Here is a 17,952-nt window from a genome sequence, read left to right as displayed (position 1 = left end):
AAAAATGTATGTAAGTCAATGGGGGTAGGCACTGGTGGAGGCACCGATGGCTCTAGCGTGCGGCTAGTGAAGGGTAAGTATGTTCAGGATGACAGGACGGGTTCAGAGGCTAGTAATAAACAGGGGGAGAAATCAATGAAAGAAGCAACATCTGGCTTGGGCGATACCATTGATTTAGTGAAAGATGAAGAAGAGGCCAAAAAAGTAAGGAAATTAAACATTAAAAAACTCCCGTACATGAGGATTACCAAACCGCTTGGGGCGCATCTCATGACATCTACTAAATAATACATCTGGAAGGGGGAGTATATGGAGGTGTTCAAGCTGCTATATAGGGAAGTCAGGGCTAAGGAAGGGTCAAAAGATGAGTGGACACAGATGCCGGTTACCATAGAAAATTGAACGGCAGCTTTCCTGATATAAGCTAGCGTATATTGTGAGAAATTCCCTGAGTAATACCTGGCATTGTTTACATACCTGGAAGCAGTGTGGAAGGCGCAGGTAACCCTTGGGGGCTGGGCTTGGGTGAGGTACAACGAGGAATTTAGGGCTTGTTTGGCTGAAGATACGAACGGAGTCTGAGGACAGTTAGACAACAAATTGTTTTTACAAATAAGGACAGCAGCCTGGCCGGCCCCGACGGCGTCTATGGCAAGTGGATGGCCAGTGATTTACAAACCCTTTCGTGGCTATCCCACCCAGGGAGGCGTAGGGTCAGGGGGTCGAGGACAGGCGATGAACACCGGGGCCTACAACAGAGTCATGTGCAATAGAGAGTACTGCAGTTTTCAGCTCTAAATGCAGTGGGAAGCATCCAGTCTTGCAATGCGGACCACAGAGGGGAGCAGGGTCAATCGGCGGACAAAGGGGGGTCAGTGGCAACCCGACAGTGATAGGTGCAGAGGGTGGGGAGGACAGAACAACATGGGAAAAGGCTTGTATGACAATTATCATTGATTGCTTGAGATATTGGTTGTCTCAGAGTGATATTCAGGGTGACACAGCATTATTGTTGGAAGGTTTTAAAAATGGTTTTAAGCTGGTCCACGAGAACTCCGCTGGACTGAGAATTTGCGTCCCCTCCAGGTGCATGAAGAGCTGGTTTGGCTCAAGCTGAAGAAGGAAGTTGGAGAAGGGAGGGTGGTGGGCACTTTTGTAGATAGGCTGTTGCCTATTTTGATCATTTACCTTATTCTAGTTGTCCCTAAGAAGGAGCCGGGGGAATTTTGGTTGATCCAGCATCTTTGCTGGCAAGAGAGTCAACCAACAAGCATTTGCAATGCAATAGGTCTCTCATTACTGAAAGTTTGAGCTATTGGCGTTGCATTATTATTTGGAAAGACAATAGCTCAAGCTTTCAGTAATGCGAGATTTATTGCATAGGAGATGCTTGTTTTAAAAGGGTACATGTCTTAGAGAGACTGGATGCTGTGACAAGCGAGCGGCGCACAGGAGACAGCAGCAAGGAAAATGGTTAAGAATGGAGGAGGGGTGGGGAGATGAGGGTCGGACAGGACAGCAAGTTCTATCAACAGTGAACAGAAAGGCAATAAATTGCTTTGCCAATGTGAAAGAAATGAAAATAAAAGTGGCGCCATACATAAACAATTAAAGGCGCGCTTAAAGCAAATGCTAGCTGTGCTTGGCTTCTGCTCATGCCCAGCAGCAAACCACACAACTATAAAGAGGTTAGCTGGATGCCTGTATCCAAGCACACCCTCGGATGAGGGTAACCTCAAAGTTCAGTGCCAAGCACAGAGCCTGGATCTAAGTGGACCCGTGCTGTGGAACGCGGTCTACCTTAGGCCAGCCTCAGGAACATATGAGGAGTATTTGCATAGGTTTGCTCTATCAACCCTCCTTTTAACAAGGTAGGTCTTACTTACCTTGTCCGCGAATTCACCAAGAACTAAAAATATACATTCAACTTGAGCATGTCTTTGGAGTGTGACTAAATAAAACATTAGGAGAAGTATACAACAAGCATTTACAATGCAATGGTCTCGGCATTGTTAAAGTTAGAGCTATTGGCATTGCTCATGACATTATTTTTGTTTATGTTTTTGTTTTTAAAACATTTAAAGAAACGGCATTGGCAGGCTGCTTGTCATGTGTACCTTGTGCGTGGCATAGCTTCTTATTATACTTGGAGCAACATGATAGGCTAACACAAGAGGCTGAGTACAGCACACACCCTGAACTCACATATCTGAAGGTGGCCTCTTATATAATAATTAAAACCAGGAGGCTCAGTAAAGAAAAGTAGCCCAGGATCACACAACTTGGTCGAGCAGGGAAGCTGGGATTGGTCCCGGATTTTCCAGCCACTAGACAGGTATTTTTGCATCTTTTATATGGCGCGAACTCGACCTGAAGGTATTGGAGCGCTTTACACGAGCACTGTATTTACATGACATATTCAGGCACGGGGAGATTAAGTGATTTGCCCAGAATCCCAGGATGTGGACGCGACCCCGAGGCTCAAACGCTGGTTTCCAGCACCAAAGTCGGCAGTCTAGTCTAACACCGAAGCTTACTACTGAGCTTGGGTGGCAGACAGAATCCGCCTTTTATTTTTGGCAGTTTTACCTAGTGCAAACCCTGCCCAAGAACAAACATAGACTACTACAATTTGTTTTTTTGTTATATGGAAATTTGCGGGCCACCTTGTTTCAAGGTTGGTATATGTGCCCACAAGGCCTCATCACCTCCCATGAACATTTGGCTCATTTTGGGCTCGAGGTTCCAAGTCGACCTCGAGCCGAGTCAGAGCCAGGCTTCTGGCTCCAGCCTCAGTAGCTCACCAAATCTAATATTAGAGGCGGCTTGTATTGTGTTTTGTTAGACTGTGCTGGGGGTGGGGCTATAAACCAGCCTCCTGCCTCCCTTCTCCTGGCTTCGGAGTACGGCAACCATTTGCCGAGCCCTCCTCCAGCCCGGCTGCGCGTGGGAGAGGCGGGATTAGCGGCCAACGTGAAAGGAAACAGGATTAGCGCTCCGTGATCGCCTGCTCACTCGAGGCACGGTGAGAGCGCCGGCGTGAGGTCACTCCCAGCCCTGGCCCTGGGTCACCCCGCGTTGCCTGCCCGGGGTCATCGCCTCAAGGCGCCCGGCCTCGCCTCACCCTGTGCCCGAAGGAAGCGCACCAAAAAAGAAGCACCTTTTCATCTTCTTTTCACCCCAAACCCTTCTATCACATTCCAAGAAGGTTTCAGAGGAAAGTGAAGACGTGGGAGCCGTGAGCTGCAGGCTGGTGGTTTTGGGGTTCCCACACCCCCTTTTTCACTCAGGAAGTTTGTTCCAGTCTGTAACAGGTATGACCCGATTGGGGGGCAGGTAATAATGTAGCATTTGTGTGCGTTGTAGCGGTCATTATGATAAGGTAATTGCCCGCTCCTGAAGTTATGCATCTGAAGGAGATGCTGTGTAAACAACGTAAGGGCCAATTATATAAGAACACGCTCTCTCGGAGCATTAGTGGTTTGGAAAAGTCCTTCAGATGGCCTAGTTTTAAAAAGCTAACGTGACCTGCGTGCGTTTGTCTAATGTACCTGTAATCGCCGCTGGTTGTAAGTAAGCTGTACCTGTGCCGTCATAATGCACTCCTTGGGAGCAGCCAATCAGCAGTAAAAGCTGCGAGATAGGCGCAGCATTAATACATCGCACACCTCGGAGGCATGAAAGCAGGCTTTTATTGCATATTAGTGCCCTCACTGTAACAATTCTCATTGGTCAACCCAGGGCTTGCAGCTTCTGATATCAGCTTAATACAGGATGGCCCTGCCCAGCGCAGCAGCAGGGGTTTGGTACCTATTATGATTTTCAAGGGACTGCCCAAATTTCTGGGGACGACTATAGACATTTTGCCATCTCAGTCCGTAATTCTTTGATCTTCTCTCTCACGATTCAATGACATTGTAGACTTTCCCCCCAAAATCCACATACTTTCCCACGAATGATTAAACAAGCCTTTGCCAGCTGTGGCAAGCCTACATAAGTATCACACCCGAGTGCAGACTGAGTGCAGGTAAAAGTACATTTACAGCTCTCAATTTGCAAGGGTCCCATTGTGGAATGACTTGTTTCTGAGCTTCAAAGTAGACCCCCCCCTTGCATTCAATGGTGACGCCACGACTATGAGAGGCATCTATCCTTGGTAGCTCTGTTAGCAGAGAGGTCAGACATTGAACGGGCACGAAATGAATGGTAGGGCATGCACAACACTTCGGCATCAGCCTGAGAGGACAGGGGGGAGGAGACCAGAGCAGCAGCCGAACACATGAGCCGAGAGCAGGGGGAGAGGACGCCATTAACACCACCGCCTTTCTCCGAGGTCAAGCAGAAATGTCTCGGAGAAACGCAGCGGCGTTTTCGGAATCGGGGCGTGTTTTTCTTTCTCTCCTCTTGCCATTGGCTGGAATGTTTACATTCCAGCGGAGAGAAAGAAAGTAAAAAACACGCCCCCGAATCCGAAAAAGACGGGGCTTGTTTGGAGAGACAATGCTCTTCTCCAATGGCTGACCAGTATTTCAGAGGCCAGCCAATGGAGAAGAGGTAAAAAAAAGGGGCGGGTTAAAGCCCCACTCCTAACATTAAATCTCGGAGCGAGACTGCGCAAGCGCAGCCTTCGAGCTGAGACCTAAAAAGGAGCGCAGTTTATAAATCTTTGTAACATTTACTAACAAAACCAAAAGCATAGAGAGCAGCTGTCTCAATGTAGGAGAAAAGCTAATTTGTCTATTTTACATGTTTGCCCTCATAAAACATCCCTCATTTGTTTTAATAAAGCTGGCACGACTGTAATGCAGCTAAAAGAACACTTTTGGGCCAATGACGAGCTACACGAACCCCAGGGCTTTAAGGGTACTCCCCAGCTTTTTTTTTTTATCACATCAATAACAAATATAAAAGTTCAATGCCCACCAGCGTCTCCGATTGAGAAGGGTTGAAGCTGCTTTCTAATTTATTTTTGTGTGTGCAAATTTTATATAGCGCGAACTCGACCCGAAGGTATTGGAGCGCTTCACATGAGCACCGGTTGTGGACGCGACCCCGAGGCTCGAACCCTGGTTTCCAACACCAAAGTGGGCAGTCTAGCCGACGGACCACATCCTCTCCCTAATTGACGCCGTTCATGTCTAGATGCATATGCGGCCTAACGCTTGTAAATACCGGATCTCTGGACTTATATTAAAAGCACAGCATGAAGGTTTCCAGCAAACTAAGCAAATGAAAACATATGGAGCTTGTTAGGAGTTTCCAGATGTGGGCCGATGGCGCAATCACATGGGATCACACAAGTGTAGTGAAGCCATAGCTAGGAATTAATTAAACAGGTGAACACTTTACAGAGGGAAAGGTAAGCAAGGAGCCCACGGACGGGTCGCAAGGCGGTCCTCGTCGTTATCTTGCTCCCACTTCACAACAAAGCAGAGGCATTTGCAATGCAATAGGTCTCGCAGTGCTGAAAGTTTGAGCTACTGGCGTTCTAAATAATAATGCAACGCCAATAGCTCAAACTTTCAGTAATGCAAGACCTGTTGCATTGCAAATGCTTGTTTTAAAAGGTTCCATGTCAGAGAGTGGCTGCTGTGACAAGCGAGCGGTGCTCAGAACACAGCAGCAAGGGAAAAGGTTAAGAATGGAGGAGGGGGGGCGTGGCTTGGCCGTCTAACATGGCGGACGTTCTCTAGCGAGGCTCCAGCAGCCTGCCATTAATTTGTCGTTTATCCTACCATTTAGGCGTGCATACTCCTGTCTCGGCATGTGCTAATGCCTAGAGACATTATGCTGCAGTGACTGGGGACTTTCTGGAGCCACCCTGTTGAGATTGCGCAGCGGTGGCCCAGCGGCACGGCGGCCTGGTGGCAGTGAGACGCGTTGCCTGCCTCTCTGGCGCCCATTCGATTGCCAGAGTCCACGCCTGCTGCTGCGGGATTGTGGACACAAAGCTGGAGTGACCGAGTCCAGGAGGGCCGGATAGGGTTGTGGCGGGGAGCCCGGTCTCACGCACGCAGGCGGAGGCCATGTGGACCTTGGGCCCCAGGCCCGTGATTGATCCGATTGTGGCGGGTGCTTTGGCGGTAGGGTCGGACCGCAGGCACAGGTCGGTGGTGGATGCTGTGGGCTCCTGGGCCCGATTGGCCTGGACTAGTGTGCAGGGCCTCCCCTGTGGCAACTGCTGAAGTCAAAGCCCTATTAATGGGCCAGATTTGATCCCTAGTCTTTACTATGAGCAGGAGACTCAAACTGCGGATCCATTGGCTGACTGTCGCCACTACCCCCTGTTGGGGCCTGGGGCTGCATCATGCCGCAACAGATACTTCCATGTTTGTGTGATATTGGGATGCAGGGGTCTGTTGGGGAATTTGATTGGAAATTGTTGTTGTTTTTTATTAATGCCACTGTATCTCCTTATATGTGTGACTTTGGGATTGCCTCCGCCACTCAACAAGTCACATTTGTCCATGTACCTTAAGGTCAGTCATGATGTAAGACCCGGCTGGGGTTAGGGGCAGGGAGTTCCGAGTTATTAGCTTGAAAACTAACTGCCTAATTGATAAGATCAAATGGGGTGCTGTGCTACGGCAAGTCAAGCGCTATGAAGCTGACATTTTACTCATTCAAGAGACCCACCTAATGGGCACCAAGACACCTTGTTTGGGAGGGTTTGGTTATGCACAAAACGTATCACGCTTGATTCACTAGAGGATCCCGTGGAGTTTCAATTCTCATACATCGTAGCGTCCCCTTTATACACAGTAATGCATGGTCATACCCCCAGGGTAGGTTCATTGTGATATATGGAATGTTATATGGGGAACCCATCATTCTGGGTAGTGTCTATGCCCCCCACCCTCTCACATGGACTCTTGTGGAGCGATTGACAACGCTCTGGACCGAGCTCCCATCAGGCTTGACATTGGTCAGGGGAGATTGGAACGATGTTTTGTGCCCGTCAAAAAAATAGGTGGCGCACCTCAGTGCGAGTGACAGCGACCCGAGACTCCAAACTACTGCCCCTGGTTCAGGGACTGGGATGGGTTGACTCTTGGAGGACCCTGCACACACCGCTCATAAATACACGTATTTTTCCGGAGCTCACGAGTCCTTCTCTCGCCTCGATTACATTTTCCTCTCTGCGGCCCACACTCACAAACTACTTTCGACAGAGATCTTGCCTAGGGGCCTATCAGACCATTCACCAGTCACCTTACTTCTGTCTCTAGATCCCAGGTGCTCCCAGTTCCAGGGGCGTCTATCGCCATGGTTGTTGCAAGACGAGAAATACAGATCACACATACATGGGTCCCTAGCGGAATATTTTTTACACAACACGGGTACAGTAGATTCTCCCGTTACTATATGGGAGGCGATGAAGCCCACTCTTAGAGGAGTAGTCATTACTTTTTGCGCTGCAAGACGCCGACAGTGCCGTGATAAACTGTTACAAATTTAAGCCCAACTGCTCACTCGCCACCCGAAGATGGACATACCAGTGGGGGGACAAAGCCAGTGCCTTGCTGTATCGTTTATGCCAGCAGACACAGCGCCCCCAGACACTCCCAAGTATACAGAGTCCAGATGGGATAACTCCTACAGACACGTCACTCATTGCTGATTGCTTTGCCTCATACTTTGCGGTCTTGTATGCTCCTCATGAAACTATCTCTGCAGGACTCGTCTGGAAATTCATTGATGATTTTCCCCCTCGGGCCTTATCTGACGAGGTGCGGGAGACGTTGGATGTACCTTTGTCGGTAGAAGAATTACTAACCGTGAGCAGAGTGCATTATGCCTCAGTGAACTCTGTTATTGCATAAATAAAAAGATTTGGGCTCGGGGCCCTGATAGCCAAATGAGATTAAAATTGGCTTTTACTTTGCTTCTAGTTCACCTGGACGATTTTGAATTACTTGGAATTCAGTTTACATATGTGTTGAGAAAGCATTGCCCATAGGCTGTTCCGTTTCTTGTGCTTGGTTTGAAGCCTTTGGTGAATTTATGCAGAACTCGTTTCAAATGGTTACTAGTTCAGATGCTATGACATTACTTGGATGATTTTTTCATCCTGGGTTTACGACGGACTACAGAGTGTGCAGATTTGTTGAGCGGGTTTCAGGAGTTGATGCAAAATCTAGGGTCCTTATGGCCCCAGAAAGACATTTGGACCGGTTATGAGTTTGACTTTTTTTCAGGTGTGGAGCTGAATTCTGTGAGAATGGTGGAGAGGCTACCCTCGGAGAAAAAAAAGTAGTTGGGCTTGCTAAGTAAGATGTTAGATAAGGACAAGATACAAGTTAAGGAGATCCAGGTCTTGCTGGCATCTTAATTTTGCTTGTAGAGCGGTCCGCTCAGGCTGTAAGTTTCATAAGAGATTGGGCTCGGCCCAGTCAAGGGCATCTCTCCCTCATCATAGAATTTGGTTGAGAACCAGAGTGAAAGTGGACTTGAGGATTTGTAGATCTTTTTGAGAGAGTTCAACGGAGTCCCAATGGCAGGAGAAGGGAGAAGCAGAGTGGTCCTTGGAGCGCTTCTCAGATTTCTCTGCTTTTGGTGTGTTCTGGCAAGGGCACTGGTGTGCAGAATCCTGGCCGGACAATGGAAAGGCGGTGACTGCAGTATTGCATTCTTGGAATTGTTTCCAGTAGTGGTGGTGGTTTGCCTTTGAGGACACATTTTTTTCTTAACAAGTAAATGCTTTTTCATGGAGATAACATGGCGATGGTCAACATTGTTATTAGACCGTCATCCAGAGACCTGCAAGTTTTGAAGTTGTTGAGGGATTTTGGGTTGGGATATCTGTGCATGATTGTCATATCACTGGAGTGGATAACAGCATTGTGGATGCTCGCTCTATTTCGCAGTGGCAAAGAGTTTGTGGGCTAGTGCCCTAACGAGAGGAGGACGCCTATGCCATGTTGGAGAGAACGCATGACGCATCTGGTCAGAGGTTAGTTTTCGGACACCATATTGACAAGCATACAGTCAGGTGTGGATAGAGTTCATAGCGTCTAGTGCTATGAGGAGGAGAGTAGAGGATGGAGAGGACTTGCGCGACAGTTCATTATGCTTTTGATTGAACGGGTAAACAGACATAATATCGAATAAAAAATATCGACAGGACAGAATATCGAGTTTTTAATATAGAATGGACAGAATATCGAATTGCCAAAATATAGTGGTGAAGAATATCGAAAATCAGGTAAAAAATATCGATTTAAATAATATAGAAGTAAGTAATATCGACAGTCATGATATAGTTGTTAAAAATATCGAATTTTTTTATAGTGTTTTAAGTGTTAGTATATGTGTTAAAAGTATGTATTAATTTTGGAATGTATGTTTGAATATTTTAAAAGTAATGAATTTTAGGTTATTTAGTTTTGTGTAATTTAATTCCGTAGCAGGATGTGGGTTTATAGGGGATTAGGGTGGGAAGTAATTTAATTATAGTACATTAAATACAAATTTTTAGGAATTATTAATAATTTTTAATTTAATTTTGCGTTTTACTTCTGTAGTGGGTTGTGGATTTATAGGGAAATAGGGTGGGAAGTAATGTAATTGGTATTAGGTAATTATTAATTGGTATTGAAAATTAATTGGTTGTTGATTAATTATTAATTGGTAAATAATTTGTATTAATTGGTAATTCATTTGTATTAATTGTTTAATTGATAATTATGTTAATTGTATTCATTTATTATTTGTAGAGGGTTGTGGGTTTATAGGGGAATATGGTGGGAAGTAATTTAATTGTAAATAATTATTGAAATTATTTTTGTATATTGATAATTAATTTATTATTAATTTTTATTAATTGTATTTATTATTTTCTGCTATTGAAAATTAATTGGTTAATTAATTATTAATAGGTAATTAATTAAAAAATAAATTATTGGTATTTATAATTAATTCATTATTAAATATTGTGTGATTGGTAATTAATTTTAATACTTTTTTGGGGGTATTAATAATTAATTTATTTTTAATAAAATATTAAATTATTATTTTCCCTACTATTGCACTCACTGGAGCTGGAGTGGGAATAGTAATTTTTACCCCTACGCTATCCAACGCTTTCCCTACTATCGCACTCACTGGTGGGAATAATACATTTTACCCTCCCGCTATCCAACGCTTTCCCTACTGTTGCACTCTCTGGAGTGGGAATAGTAATTTTTACCCCTACGCTATCCAACGCTTTCTCTACTGTTGCACTCTCTGGAGTGGGAATAGTAATTTTTACCCCTACTCTATCCAATGCTTTCCCTACTGTTGCACTCTTTTGAGTGGGAATAGTAATTTTTACCCCTAGGCTATCCAACGCTTTCCCTACTGTGGCACTCACTGGAGTGGGAATAGTACATTTTACCCTCCCGCTATCCAAAGCTTTCCCTACTGTTGCACTCTCTGGAGTGGGAATAGTAATTTTTACCCCTACGCTATCCAATGCTTTCCCTATTTTTGCACTCTCTGGAGTGGGAATAGTAATTTTTACCCTCCCGCTATCCAACGCTTTCCCTACTGTTGCACTCTCTGGAGTGGGAATAGTAATTTTTACCCTCCCGCTATCCAACGCTTTCCCTACTATTGCACTTACTGGAGTGGTAATAGTAAATTTTACCAACCCGCTATCCTACGCAAAAAATATTGAATATTTTTAATTAATATTATGTTAATATATATGTATAAATTTGTTTTTTTACTTACATTAATTATTTATTAATGTTAAAGTTATTTAAATATTTTTAAGTATGTTTTTGTTAATTATATCTATTATTTCATTAATTTTACATTACTTTTAAGACATTTAAAAAATTTGATATTTTGACTAACTATATTTTTTACAACGATATTTTGGATTCTATATTTTTGTACTTACCTGTTAGGCGATGGGCATTCGATATTTTGGCATTCTATATTTTTTCCTCTATATTTTGGTAGGTCGATATTCTCCTTCTCGATATTTTGTCAGTGATCTGATTGAACGAGGTCTGTTGGCAGTGACGATTGCGGGTAAGCCGGCCGGTTTGACCTTTTGCAGCAAGTTGTATTGGAGTTGTACTTACTGCAGTTGAAGACAGTGTCATCAAAATTATTGAAAGAAATAGCTTGAAGTTTTCGAGGGGGAGGGCAGAAAAACACTCAAGAGGGTTTTCTGGTGGCGGTTAGTTGAACAGGATGAAAGTTATTTGAAGGGAAATTGGTCAGGTGAAGACCCAGATGAGAGATGCAGGGGGAAGGAAGGGCAATTTGAAGAGCAAGAGGGCGGCAAATGTTTGGTGGACATGCAAGAGTTTTGAGTGGGTGAAATTGTGAGTGATCAGAGCTTGAGTTTGGCATGGGCATTTGTAGGGTTCAATAGTGGAGGTGGGAGGTGGCTGGTCAGTTGTTATAATGTGTATTGAGGCTGGGTTTAAATAGTTTATATGGCTAAATGCCAAGGTTTTGCTCAACTGAAATCTGCACCGGTCTCATTAAAGCCGCCTTTTCCACACACAGTGATGGCTCATGTGGTTTCTGGATGCGCCGTCCCGCCCAATGCTAGTTTGAGGAAGTCATCCAGAAAAAGGCCATTACACGTCCAAGTGAACTGCTAGGGTTAATGTGACATCACCTGCTGGAAGTGTCCTCAACATGTTGCAACAGGCACTGCAGTTGCAAGTGAACTGCTAGGGTTAATGTGACATCGCCTTCTGAAGAGTGTCCTCAACATTTTCAACAGGCACTGCAGTTGAAAGTGAACTGCTGGGGTTAATGTGACATCGCCTTCTGAAAAGTGTCCTCAACATTTTGCAACAGGCACTGCAGGTGCAAGTGAACTGCAAGGGTTAATGTGACAACGCCTGCTGGAAGGGTCCTCAACATTTTGCAACAGGCACTGCAGGTGCAAGTGTACTGCTAGGGTTAATGTGACATCGCCTTCTGGAAGTGTCCTCAACATGTTGCAACAGGCACTGCAGGTGCAAGTGTACTGCTAGGGTTAATGTGAGATCGCCTTCTGGAAGTGTCCTCAACATGTTGCAACAGGCACTGCAGGTGCAAGTGTACTGCTAGGGTTAATGTGACATCGCCTTCTGGAAGTGTCCTCAACATGTTGCAACAGGCGCTGCGGTTGCAAGTGAACTGCAAGGGTTAATGTGACATCGCCTGCTGGGAGTATCCTCAACATGTTGCAACTGCAGGTGCAAGTGAACTGCAAGGGTTAATGTGACATCGCCTGCTGGGAGTATTCTCAACATGTTGCAACAGGCACTGCAGGTGCAAATGAACTGCAAGGGTTAATGTGACAACACCTGCTGGAAGGGTCCTCAACATGTTGCAACAGGCACTGCAGGTGAAAGTGAACTGCTAGAATTAGTGTGACATCACATGTTGCAACAGGCACTGTGCTTGCAAGTTAACTGCTAGCGTTAATGTGACTTTGCCTGCTGGAAGGGTCCTCGCATGTTGCAACAGGCAGTGCACTTGCAAGTGAACTGCTAGGGTTAATGTCACATCGCTTGCTGGAAGGGTCCTCAACATGTTGCACCAGGCACTGCGGTTACAAGTGAACTGCCAGAGTTAATGTGACATTGCCTGTTAGATGTGTGATCCACATTTTGCAACAGCCCACATGGCAGTTATTCATTGTTGGCAGTGCACTTCTCACACCTGTAATTTGTTCCATGCTCAGAAAAACTTTGTTAAACTGAATGGATTAGCAGGCAGACTCGCCCCTCTAATAACTGGGTGCCCTCTAGAGACCCAGTCACTGAATTTGCTGTTCAGTCATGTTTTGTAGGAAGCAGGAGAGAGTCTTGGTTTCTGGTTAGGAGTTCAGCATGATTCTCACCTGGCATTAGCAAGCAAGGAAGCATCTACAGGTTACAGATGGAGCAATGACCTTGGAAACAGTAGAGTATCCTATTGGTCAGCTTGGGGACTCATGCCCCCCGCCCCCCACTCCCCCCAATGTTGCTGGAGGTAAGGTGAAGGGTTCAGAGTGAAAACTATAGTACAGGTTACATCCTTGTTTACCCTGATGTATCAAGATTAGGACTAGCGATGACCTAATTGCGATTTTCTCTGCTTCCTAGGGGGTCGCATATCGACCTACCTCATTAATATTAATGAGGCATTTCGCAATTTGCTACCCCCTAGGAATCGCTAAAATCATAGGGACGGTGGCTTGTTGGGGTCAACAGACCACCACGTCTGTGATTGCTTTTCAATAAAGCATTCTTTTTTTTTTAAATACAGTTTTCTTTTAAAGGAAAATAGGTTGCGTTTAAAAAAGAAAAGTGAAAAGTTTCTTCTAATTTTTTAAGAGCAGGCAGTGGTCCGTGGGACCACTGCCTGCTTTCAAAAAAGTTTCTGCTACTATTCCCAAAGGGGAATGGGTCAATCAATCAATCAATACATTTGTAAAGCACACTACTCACCCGTGAGGGTCTCAAGGCGCTGGGGGGGAGGGTGCTGCTGCTGCTCGAATAGCCAGGTCTTGAGGAGCTTCCTGAAGGTCAGTAGGTCATGCGTCTGCCGTAGGAGGATGGGGAGGGTGTTTCAGGTCTTGGCGGCGAGGTGGGAGAATGATCTGCCACAGGTGGTCGATCTTCAGATGCGGGGGGACGGTGGCCAGGGCGAGGTCGGCGGATCGGAGCAGTCGGTTCGGGGTGTAGAAGGGGAGTCGTCTGTTGAGGTATGCTGGTCCGGTTTTGTGGAGTGTCTTGTGTGTGTGGGTGAGGAGCTTGAAGGTGATCCTCTTGTTGACGGGAAGTCAGTGCAGGTCTCTCAGGTGTGGTGTGATGTGGCTGTGGCGCGTGATGTCGAGGATCAGGTGAGCAGAGGCGTTCTGTATGCGTTTTAGTCGTTTCAGGAGTTTGGCCGAGGCTCCTGCGTAGAGGGCGTTTCCGTAGTCCAGCCTGCTGCTGACAAGGGCCTGGGTGACCGTTCTTGTTTCAGTGGGGATCCACCTGTAGATCTTGCGGAGGGTGTTGAAGCAGGAGGATGAGACTGCGTTGACTTGCTTGGTCATGGAGACTGTTGAGTCGAGGATAAACCCCAGATTGCGTGCGTGGTCGGTGGGTGTCGGTGCTGCTCCCAGTGCGGACGGCCACCAGGAGTCGTCCCAGGCAGAGGGGGTGGAGTCGAGGATGAGGACCTATGACTTGTCAGAGTTCAGCTTCAGACATCTGTTCTTTATCCACTCGGAGACGGCTTTCATTCCTTCCTGGTGGTTGGTTTTGGCGGTGAGGGGGTCCTTCGTGAGAGAGAGGATCAGCTGGGTGTCGTCGGTGTAGGAGATGATGTTGAGGTCATGCAGTCGGGCGACATGGCCGAGTGGTGCCATGTAGACGTTGAACAGTGTCGGGCTGAGGGACGATCCTTGGGGTACACCGCAGATGATCTCGGAGGCTTCGGAACAGAAGGGGGGAAGGCGGACGCTCTGGGTTCTGCCAGAGAGGAAGGAGGTGATCCATTCCAGGGCCTTGTCTCGGATCCCTGCGTTATGGAGGCATGTGCGTAGGGTACGGTGGCAGACGGTGTTGAAGGCGGCTGATAGGTCCTGGAGGATGAGGGCCACGGTTTCGCCGTTGTCCATCAGGGCCCTGATGTCATCAGTGGCGGCGATGAGGGCAGTCTCGGTACTGTGGCTGCCACGGAACCCGGACTGGAACGGGTCCAGGATGTTGTTCTCCTCAAGGTTGTGGGTCTGTAGGTCTTGGATCGCCAGGTAAAGCATTCGAAAACCGTACCACCAGCTTTACTTCCGGTCAGCCCTCAGTGGCATCTCACGATGCTGATTGGTTGAACCATGGGCCAATCATGGGGAAATAACTCTTAAAACGGTTCTTCGAATAATCCGGCACCGGGCCTCGATCAGGTTCGTGGTCTGTGGTTTTTTTTTTTTAAACTTCTTTTAATTGATGAGAAGTTAAAACAATTCAGGTACAATTCCAAACTGTATGTTACGACCTTAACATTTACACATTATCATGCAGTGCGTAACTATCGCCAACCTCTTGCATAGATTCACATAACCCTCATGTACCACTGTTAATCAATGTCAGAGTCAGGCTCCTGTGGTGCTTGAGGTGGCTCGCAAATGTTACCTCCATACTCGTTCCATTTACCCCATACTTTTGACCATTTCTTGGGACAGCCACGTGACTCACATACAGTTTTCTCTCTCTCCATGCACCAGTCCAAGTCTTTCTTCCAAGTGCCCAGTGTTGGATTACCTGGATCATTCCACAATTGCGCCACATTTCGCCTAAGTACTATCATCCCAAGTGTCACACAGGTTTTCTCTGCCCCGGTCAAGTCGGTGGGGTCCCACACATTTAAAAGACAGAGTTTTATCTTGGGCTCTACTTGCTTTCCCAACACCCCTGTCATGCACTGAGTCACTGCCATCCAGTATCATTGGATGTGAGCACATTCCCATAGGGTGTGAATAAAAGTGCCTTCCCGATCACATCCTCTAGTACATCCGGGGTCATCTCTATATCCCATCTTAACAAGGGTAGTACTTAACACATAAACTCTATGTAGTATTTTAAGCTAAACTAGCCTCAGCCGGGACGTGATTGCTACTTGTTTGGGAGATGCAAGGGCATCTTGCCAGGCGTCGTCCTCCATTTCCACTACATCCTTTTCCCACTGACTACGAAGTTGTAAGAGGGGGTCAGGCATGTTACTGATTAATTTTCGGTATGTCAATGAGATCGCCTTTGTGGGCATGTATTCGTCAAGAATTCTGTCTTCGAGTGGTGACGACTCCGGGAGCGTCTGGTCTCTTGAAATGGCTGATTGTAGGACATGTGTGACCTGTATGTAACGAAATGTTTCCGTCTCTGCCATTTCGTATTCTTTCCGAAGCTGTGCAAACGGGACCACTGCTCCTTTCTTCCATAAATCACCCACTCCGGAGATCCCAATCATGCCCCAACCCACGAAGCCCCTAGAATTTCCCAGCATGCCCAACCTCTCGGCATCCCACAGGGGTGTAGCTTGTGTTATCTTCCCCGCCCATCCCATACTATTGTTCACCGTATGCCATATTTGTACAGCGTGCCTGATAGGGCCCTTCAGAGATTTTGTGGTCTTTTTTGCATAGAGTGCCCCAGAATAGCTCCCGTTTGGGAGAAGCCACCTGCACATTCTGAACCCTGAATCGCAAATAGGTCTGTATAGGCATTGATTAATTGGAGCCAACTGTGTTGCCCAGTAGTATCTGCTTATATCGGGTAGCCCTATGCCTCCATCTTACCATCCTCGCGTGAGTTTTTGGAGTGCTATCCATGGCGGTTTTTTCTTCCCACAACAGTTCCCCTCTGTGCACTCTCTACTGTTTTTTAAATAGTCTGCTCTGACTGGGGCCGGAGAGTTTTGCAGGCTGTAGATGAGACTAGGCAGTGCCATCATTTTAAAAGCGCTGCCATCCCCAAGAGGGACAGGGGGAGGGACCTCAGTGCTGGACATCGCTTCTGAGTCGCACCAGTGGTCTGTGTTTTTAGGACATTCTTTCAGCGGTTCCGAGTGACTGCCAGGGAGGAATGCCAGGCTCTGGCAAAACCAAGGACTGGTTCTGACTCAGCCACTTCACAACCATCTCTCAAACCAGCACCACTTTAGATGCTTGCAGACAATGTTTTTAAATAAGTTATTTTGTAATGTGTCATTTCTGCCAAAAAAACCAACCTTGCAGGATATTATCTCAGCCCCCCCCCCCCCCCCTGTGAAAGGTTTAGTTCAATGCAGCCACTTGCAAGCTTTTAAGTACCTTACAATTGTATAATAACTTCCTCAGAGTTCGCCCACCGCAACCCAGTTGTAAACCTTTAACTACATCTCAGTGTGTTGAAAGAAAAATGACTATTGAATAATATTTTTGGGAAAGAATTTCTTGGAAGGTTTCCAAAATCTCATAGTTGTTTTAGTTTGCTCGGAATAGCTTGTATTTTCCACCTTCACTGTGAGAAAATAGTTGTTCTGCTGTTTGGGGTGTTCCAAGCAACCTTTTTTTCATGTGGGGTTTAGTGTTAAAAATGTGGTAACATCCTCGGGAATGTTACATCAGTTTATAACCTGGTTATCATTGCGTCACGATCACACTACAGTACAAAGTACACACTTCCTTTTTACTTGGTTGTTTCTATTCTCATCGCCCCTTTCCCATATTTTGTTTTCCTTTTGTGTTTTGAGGTGTTCTTTTGTCGTAATAAGGACTGTTCTATGAGATTCAACCCTATGTGGGATTCATCTTACTGGCGTGACTTTGCCCTGGTATCTATAAATACTTAAGGTGAGGCTCTGGACGACGACCCTTTTGATTGAACCACTCACTTGCAATATGATCTATCTCCAATTGGCGTAATGTGACCTGTGGTCATTTCGGCTTTTATCAAATAGATTTCTGTCCTTTAGATTATATCAGTTTTTTATGATTAATTTTGTAACGGATTAATCTTTGGAGTATTTAAAAGACTGGTAGGGTTTATCTTTCCCTTCCATGTGTTCTTTGTTATTGGGTTTTTTTAGTCGAATTTGGGGTTTTGGTGACTTTCTACGTTTTATTTTGTGTAGTTTTTAGCATCCAGTTGCAACGATCTATACTGGACAGTCATTCATGTCCATACTCTTTGGAGATTTCCTACTTATGACTGAGCATTGCTCGTTAGAAATCTCTTCGTTGGATACAATTCACAGGTATTTTATGTGGCCTTTTTATGCCCTCACTCATGTCATTTTTTTGTAATTGGTGGTGAGATTATTGTTTTTTGAATTTCACGGCATTTCATCTTTTCTCTTTTTCACCTTGGGTGTTTCCTTTTGTGCATCTCTTCCTTGGGTTGACATTTTGGTCGCTCTATTCACACGGTGAATGTTGGTGTACACAATTTTGGATACATTGTACTAATTTTATGATGTTCAGCCATGTTTTTAATTGATTATATTATG

The 17,952-nt window shown here is 45.8% G+C and overlaps 1 protein-coding gene and 1 long non-coding RNA gene across 3 annotated transcripts in view; one reads left to right on the top strand and one right to left on the bottom strand.

Annotated features, from left to right (window-relative positions):
* LOC146801637 (prolactin receptor-like) overlaps window positions 1-17,952 on the bottom strand; it is a 396,244-nt gene that overhangs the window by 310,081 nt on the left and 68,211 nt on the right. The window lies entirely within an intron of this gene.
* LOC146801638 (uncharacterized) overlaps window positions 1-17,952 on the top strand; it is a 51,985-nt gene that overhangs the window by 31,475 nt on the left and 2,558 nt on the right. The window contains exon 2 of the long non-coding RNA XR_014967629.1: window positions 17,578-17,700. This is a non-coding gene — a long non-coding RNA (uncharacterized LOC146801638). The remainder of the gene's footprint in view (window positions 1-17,577; window positions 17,701-17,952) is intronic.

The sequence above is a fragment of the Triturus cristatus genome, chromosome 8 (genome assembly GCF_964204655.1).
Source record: "Triturus cristatus chromosome 8, aTriCri1.1, whole genome shotgun sequence".
Lineage (NCBI taxonomy): Eukaryota > Metazoa > Chordata > Amphibia > Caudata > Salamandridae > Triturus > Triturus cristatus.
This window is presented reverse-complemented; position numbering and strand designations above follow the sequence as displayed.